At 39.7% G+C, this 13,524-nt stretch overlaps 1 pseudogene across 1 annotated transcript; it reads left to right on the top strand.

Moving 5' to 3' along the window:
- The first annotated feature begins 4,542 nt into the window (after positions 1-4,542).
- Positions 4,543-5,160, top strand: LOC147621600 (calcium-binding protein KIC pseudogene; annotated as a pseudogene). The gene has a single exon (XR_015269897.1). The product of XR_015269897.1 is annotated as a calcium-binding protein KIC pseudogene (transcript).
- The last annotated feature ends 8,364 nt before the right edge of the window (positions 5,161-13,524 follow it).

The following is a 13,524-nucleotide window of genomic DNA, read 5'->3' as shown; positions in this document are numbered from 1 at the left end:
GCCTTTGTCTTGAGTCCCCGTGTGAACTTTACATCACCCCTTGTTCGAATTCATCACATTGTACCATGCTAATGTCTTAATTCCCCTTTGTATTTAGTCCCTGTGTGAACTTTACATCATCCTTCTCCGAATTCATCACATTGTACTGTGCTAATGTCTAGTCTGTTCTTTAATTCTTCGAATTTGAATGGCACCAAGTTGTCTAGATCACTTGCCAGAGCAAGGGGATTTAGCTAAAAAGGCTAGCCAATCTATGAGAACTACGAGAAGGAAAGGGTAAGATGGAGGAACATGAGAGGGAACTACCAAAGGATCCTATTCTCTATTGGTCAACAAAGTCCACCAATTCACCACAACACAACCCCCAACGTAAGCTATGAAAGAAACACAAAGGGTCAAAAAAGGTGTCAACATTGATGATACATGACATCATCATGAATGAACAAGCTTGGAGGAAGGTAAAGTTATAGAAGTTAAAAGAGGCTCCTTTTCGAGTAAGAATGACAGATCAAAGAACAATGCAGCTCTTAGGAATAATTCAGCAGGTGTAATTAGCGTAAAAGGAGTAGATTTCCAAGCAACATTTATCATAATGGATGTTGGAATAACATATCCTATGCTACTATGAAGACCCTAGCTCAAAAAAACAACTAAGGTGTTGCATGTTGGGAAACTCATTAGTTGACACTCTGATCCTAAGAAAGAACAATCACAATATCCAAAAATTTGTAGAGCATGGAGAGACATATCAGACTAACAATGGCTTATATATACTGAGATTGTATAGTGTTTGGGGAGTAGCCCTCTCAACACACTTGTAAAGTTTGATCACCATTAGATATCATTTGGGTGAGATACGATGCTCCATCTCGTGTTTTTTACGTGGGTTTCTCCAAGTGGGCCCAAATGCATAAAATATGGGTTTTCTCAATCTCTCATCATTTCGAATGACATCCGATGTGACCGAACTTTGTAAGTGTGTGGGGGGAACCACACACTTGCAAATTTCGGCACCATCATCGGATGTTATTCGAGCGAGATATGGTGCTCCATCATCGGATGTTATTCGAGCGAGATATGGTGCTCCATCTCACGTTTTCTATGGGGTTTCTCCAAGAGCACCTAAAGACACAAAATTTCGGCACCATCATCGGATGTTATTCGAGCGAGATATGGTGCTCCATCTCACGTTTTCTATGGGGTTTCTCCAAGAGCACCTAAAGACACAAAATATGGTTAAAGGTTAACATAAAAGTAATCAATAAAAGTTCCAAGGATGCAAGGATCAACTATAAGGACACAAGGATCATGACATGACTGTACATAAGTGTTACGGTCACATTTAGATCAAGCTTCATCATTTGATATCACTTCATCATTTGATAGCACAACCCAAATATCAACTAGGAAGGGGGTAGTGTTAACTTGGTCAACACACTTTGATCGAGTCATAGTCAAAGGTGATGAACATAAGAAACAATCAATGAAAGTGCTAAGGACGTAAGGATCAACTATAAGGTTAATGTGTGCCAAGGGTGCAAGGATTAGCTACAAGATTAAAGTGTGTAAATTACAAAACTAAGGATTAAACACATGCGTAGTAGCATTTAATTCATGGATGAGCACCCAAGACAAGTCCACATGGTTAAAAGCACCAATACAAGGTCAAATATGATCATTCAAGGTAGATTGAAGGTTGATATTGACTAAAGATGAGTTTCTAATGGCTAAAGACCCGAGGATGTGCCTAGACATTTTTCCTAAATTAGAAGCTAGGATAATAAAGAGCTAGAGATTAGACTGAGGAATAAGTGAGTTTTGGGCGGTGGAAAAGTGTGAACCAACAACCTTAACTTAATTTTTATACAATTCAAAATTTCAAAGCTCAATACACTTTTACATGGTCATTTAAACTTTGGGAGCTCTCATGCCCTCTTTCCCTCTTGTGGGTGCTTCTTTATTGTGTAGAGCTCTTGGAATTTCTAGCTTCCATGGTACTTGTGAGTGTTCTAAATTTTATATGTGCTCTTATCTTATTGTATTTTTGCTTACGTTTTCGGATTTACTTAAGATTTAAGGTGTATGTGAGTAGGAGAAGCTTACATTAACTTCTCTCTTCTCAGCGATGAAGGGCAAACATTGGGTTGAAATCACAAGATTAGGGTGGAGTGAAGCATGGGCATGGGAAGGGAATGGAGCTAGGGAGATAAAAGAGAGGTATGCATAGGAGAGGAAGAGGAGATGGAAAAGAGGAAGTAGGGGCTGATTTGTGGAAAGTCTTATGGGAATACAATGGTAAAGAAATATCAAAGTGTGGGGTTGATTTGTGGAAAGTTTTATGGGAATACAATGGTAAAGAAATATCCAAGTGTGGGGTTGATTTGTGGAAAGTTCTATGGGAGTCCAATATTGATTGGGGAAGAAGTAGACATAAGGAGGCATAGCTCTTAAATGAGAACCCTTCAACGAGATGAAAGGAGGAGAGTGGATTAGAGAAGACTTAGCTCCTCATGCTTGGATAAGTAAACACAACATTTCATCTTGCACAACATTCAATACACACCCAATTTTACCTCACACTGACACTGACACTCAAATTCATGCTTGTAACCACCTCCCACTCACACTCACACGTGCTTGTGCTTCCAAACACATCGCACTTGCGCTCGCACACTTGTTCACCTAAGTTACAAGTAGATAGTCAAGTTAATCTAAGAAGTTTGAATCTAGGATTCATATTTGGATAGTGAGAAAGTGACTTAACCTCTTGTTAGTGTAGATAAGACTATTGAGTGAGAAAAATAATAAGAGCACATGTAGGTAGGTTCATGATATTGCCAACAACCTAGTTAATCTGGCACTCGCTCTTTAAGGTGATAGCTAGAAGAGGGAGAAATTACTAGATCCAATGGGTGTTCTTAGGCCTACAATCCCACCTCAATGGAGTAACCCGCTAGTGATTGCAAACCTTGAGAAATACATTCATATGCCCCGGATTATCATGAACACGTGAAAGATTTCTTTAAAAAGAGATGAGATTCGAGCATGAACCGTCTCCGATTGTATTTGTGCAATCACTAGCGGGCTACTCCGTTGAATGAGAAACATAATAGGAGCACGTGTAGGTAGGTTTATCATATTGCCACCAACCTAGTTAATTTGGCACTAGCTCTTTAAGCTGATACTAGCTAGAAGAGGGACAAATTAATAGATCCAATGGGTGCTCTTACATACAGCCTACAGCCTACAATCCCACCTCAACAAAATAGCCTGCTAGTAATTACAAACTTGTGAAAGACATTTATACGCCCTAGATTATCATGAACACATGAAAGATGCTTAAAAAAGAGATGAGCTTCAAGCATGAACCATCTCTTTTGTGTTTGTGTAGTGTGTGGGACTCCCTTCTTTATCAAATTTTTCCTTTGTTAGAGAAAGATGTAACGTCTTTTTACAACTTTCAAGAATATTTATCCAAGGTTTCAATTACCACCTTCGATTATAAATTTGTACTATAGAAGACTTGCCTCTTTCTTGCTTGTATTGTCTACAAAAAAAAGATAACTGTGTTTTTTGATGATGCTATTATTAATAATTAATGTATTGTAAGTTTTCTTTATTATGATCTCTACTTGAGTGTCTTGATATCCTTAGCTAGAAACACATGGGAAAAATCTTGATGATAAATAGGATATTAGTTCATATGTATCTACTCCAAAAAAATCACCTCGTTAGAAAAACTAGACAATGTTATCTATGCTAGAGTTTCAAAGAAAATGTGTATGTCTCCTAAATTTTGTAAAGTGACTGCTACTTCAACATTATAACAACCTCCTTCTCTTGGACCAAGATAATCAAAGGCCGTCTGATCAATTTTTCATCATAGAGGAATGAATACATCCAAGCACATTGCATTGTATTGGATCGCCCTTCCAACAACCTAAGTCATTAGCTTCTTATAAGGGGAAGGGGGGTTAGGGTAAGTGGTTCGCCCTCTATTAGTTGTAATATCATTGTAATAATATTTGTAGTAATATTATGGGGTACATGGTTCCCACTAAAATACTAGAGACAACTCCACCTAAAAAGAAAGCGTGGTTGCTTAGTCCACAGAACAATGCCTATTTTCTAGAGTGGTATCAGCCTCTCTTTATGATGTGGAGAATAAGTTTCTCAATCACATGGTCCATATGGCCCTTGAAAAGGGGTGAGGTTTATATTAATCTTGTTGATGGGACACATTGTCTATGGGCTTAATATATATTGTTACTCAAAGGTGTATTATATAAACGACGTCCTTAAAAGTTCAAAGATGTCCTAGTAAGACTTGACAGCTATTCTTTGTTTTCACGCCAAGTGGCTTGAGTTGACCATGTGTGTATGGTGACTAGGAAGCTGCGGAGAATGTACGTGAGTGCGTGCTGGGCAGCTTCCATCGCCAATATGCTTACAAGGTAGCAAGGGCGGCTGCAGATGCTTACTCACACGGCCGGTGTGAGCCCTCATCTCTAGCTTATTAGCTGGAGACTGGCCTGGCACTACAGTTGCAAAGCAGCATTATAAAAGCGGGGCTACTCTACGGAATGGTTCCGCCTTCTTCATTCCCGTCTTCCTGCTGCACCTTCGTTCATTTCGTAATAGCTGTCAAGCCAAACCATGAATTCTGAGCTTGTCTTCCAGGACTTCCTACCCGTGATGGCGGAGAAGCTGGGAGGTCAAGGCCTTATGCAGGAGCTGGCCAAGGGCTTCCAGCTCCTGGCTGACCCGGCCACTCAAACCATCAGCCTGCCCAGCCTGAAGCGCAACGCCCCCAGGCTCGGCCTCCCGCCCATGAGCGACCGCGAGCTCCGGGACATGATCAGGCTGGGCGACACGGGCGGCCGCAGTGAGCTAGATCTCCACCAGTTCTGTGTGGCCATGATACGGACCAGCCCTGCCCTCATGGAGCAAGCGCTCGAAATCCTCCTCCAGGATGCCCTCTCTGAGAATGAAGAAGAAGACGCCTCTTAGAATCGTCTGGCCATCACAGCAAGCGGACATTCTCTCTACCTCATTCAACACAACGGGGTTTGGGACTCCAGCTCCCATCCCCAATACTGTGATACAGAAATGTGCATTTTGCCTAAATAACATGTGATTTCACTCCCTGTCCATTCCATTGGCGTTAATTGTTCAATTCTATGCTTCCTTTTTTTTTTTTTGAGAGGAGGGGGTAATGCGGTTGGGTAATTGGGCATGTTTTGGTCTACCAAATTTCCCAAGGGTTCAAACCTTAGTATTCAATTTGTATCTGTCCGCAACCCCAGTCGCTCTCTTCGTCTCGCCCCATCCTGCCGCAGCCTCTCTCTATAGCTCTGCAGCATCTCCCGTACATGATTACGTGAATAGCCAAAAAAAACAAAACAAAAAACAAAAAACAACAACAACAACAACAACAACAACGCCGGCATACTCAGGCAATGCGAACTGCCAAAAAAACAACCTTGGAACGTCATCGCTGCGTCTCTCCTTCGCAACGTGAGTCTCTCTCTCTCACGGGAAACCCATGCTCTTGTTTAGCATGGCCTTCCTCCAACTCCAACGTGCACACACGTTATCTTCATGACACCTTTTTTAAGGGTCCATTAACTTAAATTACGTAAGGTCCTACTACTAAAGTTCTCCCTCCCAAACTAATTAATTAATGTATTAGAAAATTGGGTACTCATATATTCTCTCTCTAAGTGGCCCCATAGAGGGAAAATTTTTAGATCTTTGAAATTCCAAATGAAAGGATAGTATTTCACACTTGGGAAAGTATTTTTTGTGATATGGGATGGATGCACCAGTCACCTACTTGTGTGCATAATGCATTATAAATAATAATGAAAGTATAGTATTTCACACTTGGGAAAGTATTTTTTGTGATATGGCATGGATGCACGAGTCACCTACTTGTGTGCATAATGCATTATAAATAATAATAGTAAGTTATATGGCATGGATGCACGAGTCACCTACTTGTGTGCATAATGCATTATAAATAATAATAGTAAGTTATATGTATAATATATCCAAATAAATCATAAGTGAGAAAATACAAATCCAAGAGAGTCCTTTAAAAACTCTAGTAGAAGTGCTATCAATGATGAATTTTGGTCTGAATGTTACACTTTATATCTTGATGACAAGGCGATGCACTTTTCCCTCATCTATTATGTGCTTTTTTTTTTGATCCAACATGCCAAAGTATGGTGGCCGACCGTTGTCCCTACTTTACTTATTTTCTCTAGTTTACTTTTCGATCGACGTGTCAAAAATTGCAGTGGATCGCGTGTAATCTCAAAGCTATCGATCCTATCTGACACTAATGAAGAAATTTACTTTTACAGTGATGCTTGTTTTGTGACAATGACACCACCATAACAATCCAAAGGCGAGGACCTATGTGACCAATATTTATCCATGTATACGTGCAAAAGCACTAGTATGTATATATCCTAGGAGTCTAAGAAAGACACTTGCAAGTAAGGAAAATCAATTAGGCACGTGGGGTCTTATAGCCATCAATACTCCTCATCACAGAAGCCATTAGTTCTTCCTTTTTTGCATGGATAGTTGTCCCATCGGTTAGGTCTTGATGAAGCCATACTCCCTCGCAGAAGCCATTGATTCTTCCTTTTTTCCATCGATAGTTGTCCCATCGATTTGAGAGTTGGGGTATGTTAGAGTGATTTAATTTTGAGCCAAATCACCCTTCATAGTAAAGGTTCAAAAGGAATTTAGGAGACCCTCAATGAAAATTGAACTAAAGGCATGTTGCAGGGATGTGTCCCTTCTTCAACATTTCACTGACTCTTCATCGGCCATTAGACCATCCTGAAATTTCCTTCCATATTGGATTTCCTTGATTTTCTCTTGAAAGTCCTCTTTCGCCTTAGTCATCTGCATGGTCTCTTTTGTTGCATTTTTTGTGTACTACGCTTCACACGCCTTCATGCTCGCTCTATGCAGCGTCATCATTTGCACATGCAGTTCAGATCTCAGTCCGTGCATCAAGTTGCTCTGTGCATTCTTAAACAGACAGTTATTCCTATGAATCCAAACACTCCAGAGATATTGAACACGAATGACATTCCAGAGAACAGAGCATTTAATCTGTTGTCCCAGAAGGATTTCTTGCCATGACAGTTGTCAGTTATGTATAGGGCTTACACATTGTTTCAAAAATTTAATAGTTTCTATGTTATGGGCACAACCTAGAAACATATGCTCCATTGTTTCCAGTACATCATGACATCTTGGACATACACCACTTTCGTACCCAAAACGTTGGGCACTCATAGGGCTTTATGGGAAACTAGCCAAAGCAAACACGATTTTTTCGCGCGATGAAGGGTGAACTTATGTTTTTGTATTTGAAACCCCAATGTTTCTTGACCTAGAGGATGTTCCATCTTTGATTTAAACTTCCACGCAAAAGCTTTGCGCGTAAAAGGCCCCCTGAGTTGGATCTGAGCCTTTCCATCATTAGGCTAGAACTGCATTCTACTGTGAATCAAGAGAGTGTCTTCATGTGATACTCTGAAGAGATATTTTAGCTCTTGTTTTGTAAGCCCTCTGCATTCAAATCTGTTCCATATATATTCCCATATATGTATGCCTTTTTCATGGAGCTTAAAGGCATCTTTTTAGTGCTATGTAGAAATGTTCACAGCGATGAAGAGAACTAGATGAAGTCCAACTAGATGAAGAGAACTAGATGGAGTCCAAGTATACAATGTGGGCATGTTTCCGTGTATTTCTGTGCAGTACAATTTCTTGTTTGTATTTATTCCATGCTTGCCATATGTATTTAACCCCAGTGCACTTCCCTGAGGTTTGATGGTGATTGGATTTTAAAAAAGCGTCATCAAAGGTAGTTTTTTCCACCTAGGAAACTCTGCCAGACTGAATTGGTCAAGATTACAATGTAATAGAATTGCCCAATCAGCATCTGGCATATAAAAACTTCGAACAATCCACTTGGTTACCATACGGTCAACAATGTCTGTGATATTTGGCAGACCCAAACCCCCTGATTTTTCAGTTGTGTACATGCATTCCAAGCCACTTTGGGGAATTTGATTTCTTCAGCATTTCCAGACCATAAGAAATTCCTGCATAGTTTCTCCAATTGTTTTAAGCCTGAGTTAGTGGGACACCAACATGCCAAGAAGTATAGGGCAACGAGGAATAAAATGTGTTTTAGGACAACTATTCTACCAGCCAAATTATGTTGCATGCCAGACCATTTATTGAATGTATTCTGTATTTTGTCAAGAACCCAAGTCCATCTTTGATGCATAGACACTCCCGAATCCCATTGGGATCCCAAGGAGTCTGAATATTTGTCCTTCCTCCAAGAGAACCGTACAGCCTTGGTCCATTAGCCATATCGAAGGCTCTTCAAGCATCGTTTTTATCCCTATTTTGGAATGGTTAATAATTCATCCTGAAGCTAGGTAGAAAACCTGCAGACATCTCCAAAATGCAGAAATAGAGATTGCATCATTATGAATGAGACCATTCGTATCATCAGCAAATTGTTGAAGACATGTTTGCTTACCATTCGGCATAGAAATGCCCTCCCTGTAGCTGCAGATTAATAGCTATCCATCTACTAAGGGACTCTCTCTCATGACTCATATAGAAAGGCATCCATAAGTTGTGAAGCCCTATAGAAGTACCACCTCCGCCCTGGGTATGGTTAGAGCTAAACCAGTTATGTTGTTTGGAAACTAGCTCCAGGTTCTTTTTCATCAGTTGGTGGCCTGCAGCTTTGACTTCTTAGAAACAGATTACGATAGCTTGAAGGTTAATTTGGGTTACCCTAGCTCTATTGCCATCAGTTAATCCTTTAGTATTGTAGGATAAAGTATTAAATTCAGTGATAACTTCTGATTTTACTTTATTTTATTCTTTTGGGGGGGGGGGGGTTCGGACGACTCTTGAGGTCTCTTCTCTTTGAAGGGATTGGAGAAGCCATTCCTCCTACCTGAGATTGCCTTCTTTTCAAGGCAATGTGGTCAATCTTAGACTTCTCGTTTTTTCTAAGGACCTATTTTACTACTGACAAGGAGGGAGACTTCTTGCTCTCTAAAGGGAGAGATTCTTCTTCAGCCTAAGAAGGGCCTGGGTCTAGATTGACTTTGGATGCATCGTGGAAGTCCATGTCTTCAACTTCCTTTTCTAGATCACTGTCCTCCTGGAGCTGTTTGCTCGGGGCTTCTTCATCTTCATCTTCACTTGATGAGTCCTTTCTGACTTGGGAGGGGTCTGTTAGATCTACTAGAAGATAAGGAAATCTATTGTGGTTGAATCTTCTAGGGGGATTCGTGGGGGTCTGATTATGATTTACTACCTTTCCTCTTCTACCTACCTGTTGAAAGCCTTGGCTGTCCTCTTTTGGGGTCAGCTGTTAAACGGGTCCTAGATGTGGTGGGGGAAACTTGATGGGGTAGTTGAAGTGGCCCTTTGAGCCACAATGGAAACAAGTGTTGGGTACATTCTTGAAAACCAGTGGTTGTTCTAAGACAATGTCTGATCCTACATTTAGAGTGAGGGAGGTTCTACCCACCCCTACACAACCAGCCGGGTTGCTACCAAAAAAAGGACCAGTCTACATGATATCCACATGGTTCACATGCGAGAAGAGGAATCCTGAGGACCCCTCTCTCCTTCACATTAGGAAAAATTTGGACTCACTTTTGGGCCTTTTAAGCTCTTTGAGATTCTAAGGAATATTCCATATGGATATTTTGAAAAAGCATAGACTATCTTTAATATTTTGTAAAGCGTGATATGCTTTAAACCCGAGCCTCAATTTATGGGCACTCTATTTTTTAAGATAAGAGAGTGTCATGCAAGAAAAGCACCCTTTTTGTGTTTTTGGAGGCTATGGCCTTAATTGGAATAAAGTATCTCGTAAATACTCATGTGTGGGGGAAAATAGGCCATAGGGTGGTTGCAAGATGAGGTTATCTAGTTTCACTTAGTGGGCGCCCTTGGCTTTAGCCTGCAAACATGCATTTTTTCAAGAAGAATAGCCAATCTCTTCTAGTTAGCCAAGGAGTTTCACTTCAAGGTCTTATAATGAAACATTATATGCAAAGTTGGGCACCTAAAACTATAATCTGATTGAATATCAAATAATTGCAAATCTCATTTTCTTTGGGAACCAAAATTGTATACAGGCTCTGGTAGAGGTTTAGACAGGTACACTAAATGTGAGTAAATTACCTATAACTTTTACATTATTACTCATATAATGTTTCCACTTTGAATATCACAAATTCAAATAACATAGAGCTTAACTTGATTTATCGAGTAATTTTTGATGTGTTCTATTATTTTCTATATTATTTAAAAGACATTAGAATTATTAAAAAATATACTATTTTGTCCTCCCACCACATCTACCATTTAAAATGCTCAATTTGTATGGATCTAGTAATGATTAGATTAGGGAAGATTAGTAGAATGTGGGTATAAGGTAAAATTACAGATCTAACGGTTGGATTTTTGTAGATTTACTTTGAAAAATTTGTTATGATTGTTAGAGGCCCACCATTAAATCAATTGTAATTTGATTCTAGAAAATCAAATATTGAATCTTTCAATCTAAAAACTCTAGGGATCAATAAACTTGTTTCCATGAATTTATTTAAAAAATTTGAGTATGGGAAGGTCCATTTTTAATCCTCCCAAGTGAAAATTCCCATATTGTGTCCACTCTCCCCTTTTCAAGTCTAAAACCAATCCTAGTTAGGTTTGGAAATCTAGGCTTGGTAAACTTCAAAGCCTAGATATTATTCCATGTGTGAGGCTTGGGTGGTAGACACAAATCTTATATATGCATGCCACTTTATATTCACATCAACTTCAAGAGGATCCATATAAGTAGCTTGCCACCTCCACCCTCCATGTCAACATGGTCAACCTAGTTGACTCCCCACCTCATCATCCTAGTCATCATTAATGCCACATCTTCTTGCCACCTTTGCATGCCACCTTACACTTGGTGACCTGGCATGCCACATCATGGAATTGCCACATCAGCCACATAATAGTGTCACATGTCAAGAAAATGCCACGTATCATGCACGCATGTGACACATGGGACCTCGTTCCCACCTCCCTATATTTTTTAAAAACATATTTTTGAAAAAGTTAATTTAGTAATTTAGAAAAATAAAATATAAAATTTTAAATAAAAAATATATATATAACTTATTAATATAAAAGAATTTAAAATCACTAATTTTAAAGGATTATATTTTAGAATTAGATAAATAATATTACTTTTAAAGTTCATGTTATTTAATTTAAAAATAATAATTTTTTAAATTTCATATTTCTTGAAAATATTTATGTGTAGGATAAACCTTTGAATAAAATTTAAAAAAAATACATTATAAAAGAAAATATAGTTATATAATTATAAAACACAAGATATATTTATATATCTAGTAATAATAAATATTTAGACTTGTTAATAAATATTATTAATAATATTAATTTTTAAGTGGATAATAGTTTATCTTTAATTATCTTTATGTTTATCTTAATTATCAAATCAATCTTAGATAGGAAATCCAATGAGATTTGAAGTGGATAACATATTTTTCCTATATAATCATATATCTCTAGTACTATCCCACACTTATCTCTAGTACTATCCCATCATTGAGCCTTCATAATTTTTACTCTCTTAGCTTCCTTCTTGAGAATGGGTTCTCAAAGTCGTAGGAGTCGAAAACGTGATAGAACTAGACTTCCCCTGTCCACCGAGTTCAAGAGGAGGAGAGAAAAAGAGTAGCTTGTGAGAGAAAGAGAGAGTGGAGAGCACGACAATGAGCAACACCTTCCGTGCAATGATCCAAGCCTTGCTCCTCCTCTTCCACTTCCTCTCCCACTACCCCTTAGTTTAGATAATCCACATGAACCCCTGAGCCCCCTTCTCTTCCACAAGAACCCACCCCCCCTCCTTTAGGTACCCATAGTGTGGATAGGAAAGAACTATCAAAGTCAGGGGCGCATCGTCGTGTCCATGCAATCTTCCATACCTATTTCAAAGACCTCACGCCTTCATCACACAGGCATGCGTGTTTGATGCTTTGATCGATCTGCCCAACATGGCCAACTGCAGGGCGCTTTCTGACATTGGAGGTTGAAGAGAGAGGAGAGCTGGCATGGTGGTGCTACAAAGTGTTCGTTGTTCCTACTAGATGAAACCACTAAAGCCTTGATAGAAAGTTTTTGGGAAGAGAATTGTCATGCCTCGCCAGTTTTCAAGAAAGCTTTGCGTAAGAGAGTGACAAGAGGAGTGTGCATTGAGCACGGTGCTTGCTTTCTTGAAATGACCCAAACATAGTTGTATTCTCAATTTGTGGCATCGTATCAAGAGCTTAAAATTGGGCAAAGGTCATTTGAGAGGTGTAAGCCTTAGTTTATGAGGTACTCACGTCAGCGTGACACATGTTGTCGCTGGCATGTTGAGTTTAAATTTTTTTATGATGTGTTCTGTTCTCTTAGTGGGTATAGAGAGTTGCCTCGTAGTCCTCGTGATTTCATCCACTCTCTTTTATGTGCATGCATGGCGGATGCCCAGCTCCATAGGATGCCTTGTGTGGAGAGCAATTGCACATCATGAAGTTCACAGTCATTGTGCCAAGTGGCAGGATCATCAATTTCGAGCATGCCTGGCAGAGTTTCCTATTGGTGTGGTCGTCTTTGTGATTGATTTTGCAGAGAACTACACCTTCACACCTTTTCAGTAGTAGATACAATCTGTGTAGTATTACTTCTCAGAGCAAGTAATGGTTATATTTCATAATATTTGTTTCGTGTTTGAGCTATATTACTTATTTGATTTTTTGTGTGGCGAGGAGAAGGAGAGAAACAAGGACTCGGTCAATATATTTCTAGCGAAGTGGTCAGATTTACACGCGCTGCGATAGCAGCCTAGCCGTATACAGCCGTATACAGCCCGTATAGAGGCTAGCCTCTCATTAACCGGCAAAGCGTACAAGTGGTGGATGAGTTTGACAACTCGTCTTGCCACTTGGACGGAGTTTGAAACGATGTTTCGAAAAGAATTTTTGCCTGTTAATGAGGTAGAGAGAAGCTAGGAGTTATGGGACAAGTGCTCGATGGAGAACAAATCCCTAACTCAGTACATCTTAGACTATAGGGAGATAGTACTCAAGCTAAAGGGAATCGATGCATTCCAGACATTGTGAGGCTTTAAGAGAGGCCTCAAAGATGATTACCTTGAGTACATAGAGCCCTTACAGCCTAAAGACTTAGCAGGGGCAATTAAGTACGCGCAGATATTCGATGACATCAAGCGCCGTAGTGCGCGTGGTGGTTCTATCAGGGCCGAGGGTAGTGAAAAGAGGAGGTCAGACCTTAAAAGAAAAGGGTTCTGCAATGATAAACAAGGGGATAGGACGGACCAGGAAGGACAGGGTGGTCATTGGTCTAAAAAACCGCGACCATCCA

Source organism: Cibotium barometz, chromosome 30, assembly GCF_041138505.1.
Source record: "Cibotium barometz isolate CiBa-2024 chromosome 30, ASM4113850v1, whole genome shotgun sequence".
NCBI classification, from domain to species: Eukaryota; Viridiplantae; Streptophyta; class Polypodiopsida; order Cyatheales; family Cibotiaceae; genus Cibotium; species Cibotium barometz.
The sequence above is the reverse complement of the archived record's forward strand: the minus strand, read 5'-3'. Positions and strand labels throughout refer to the sequence as shown.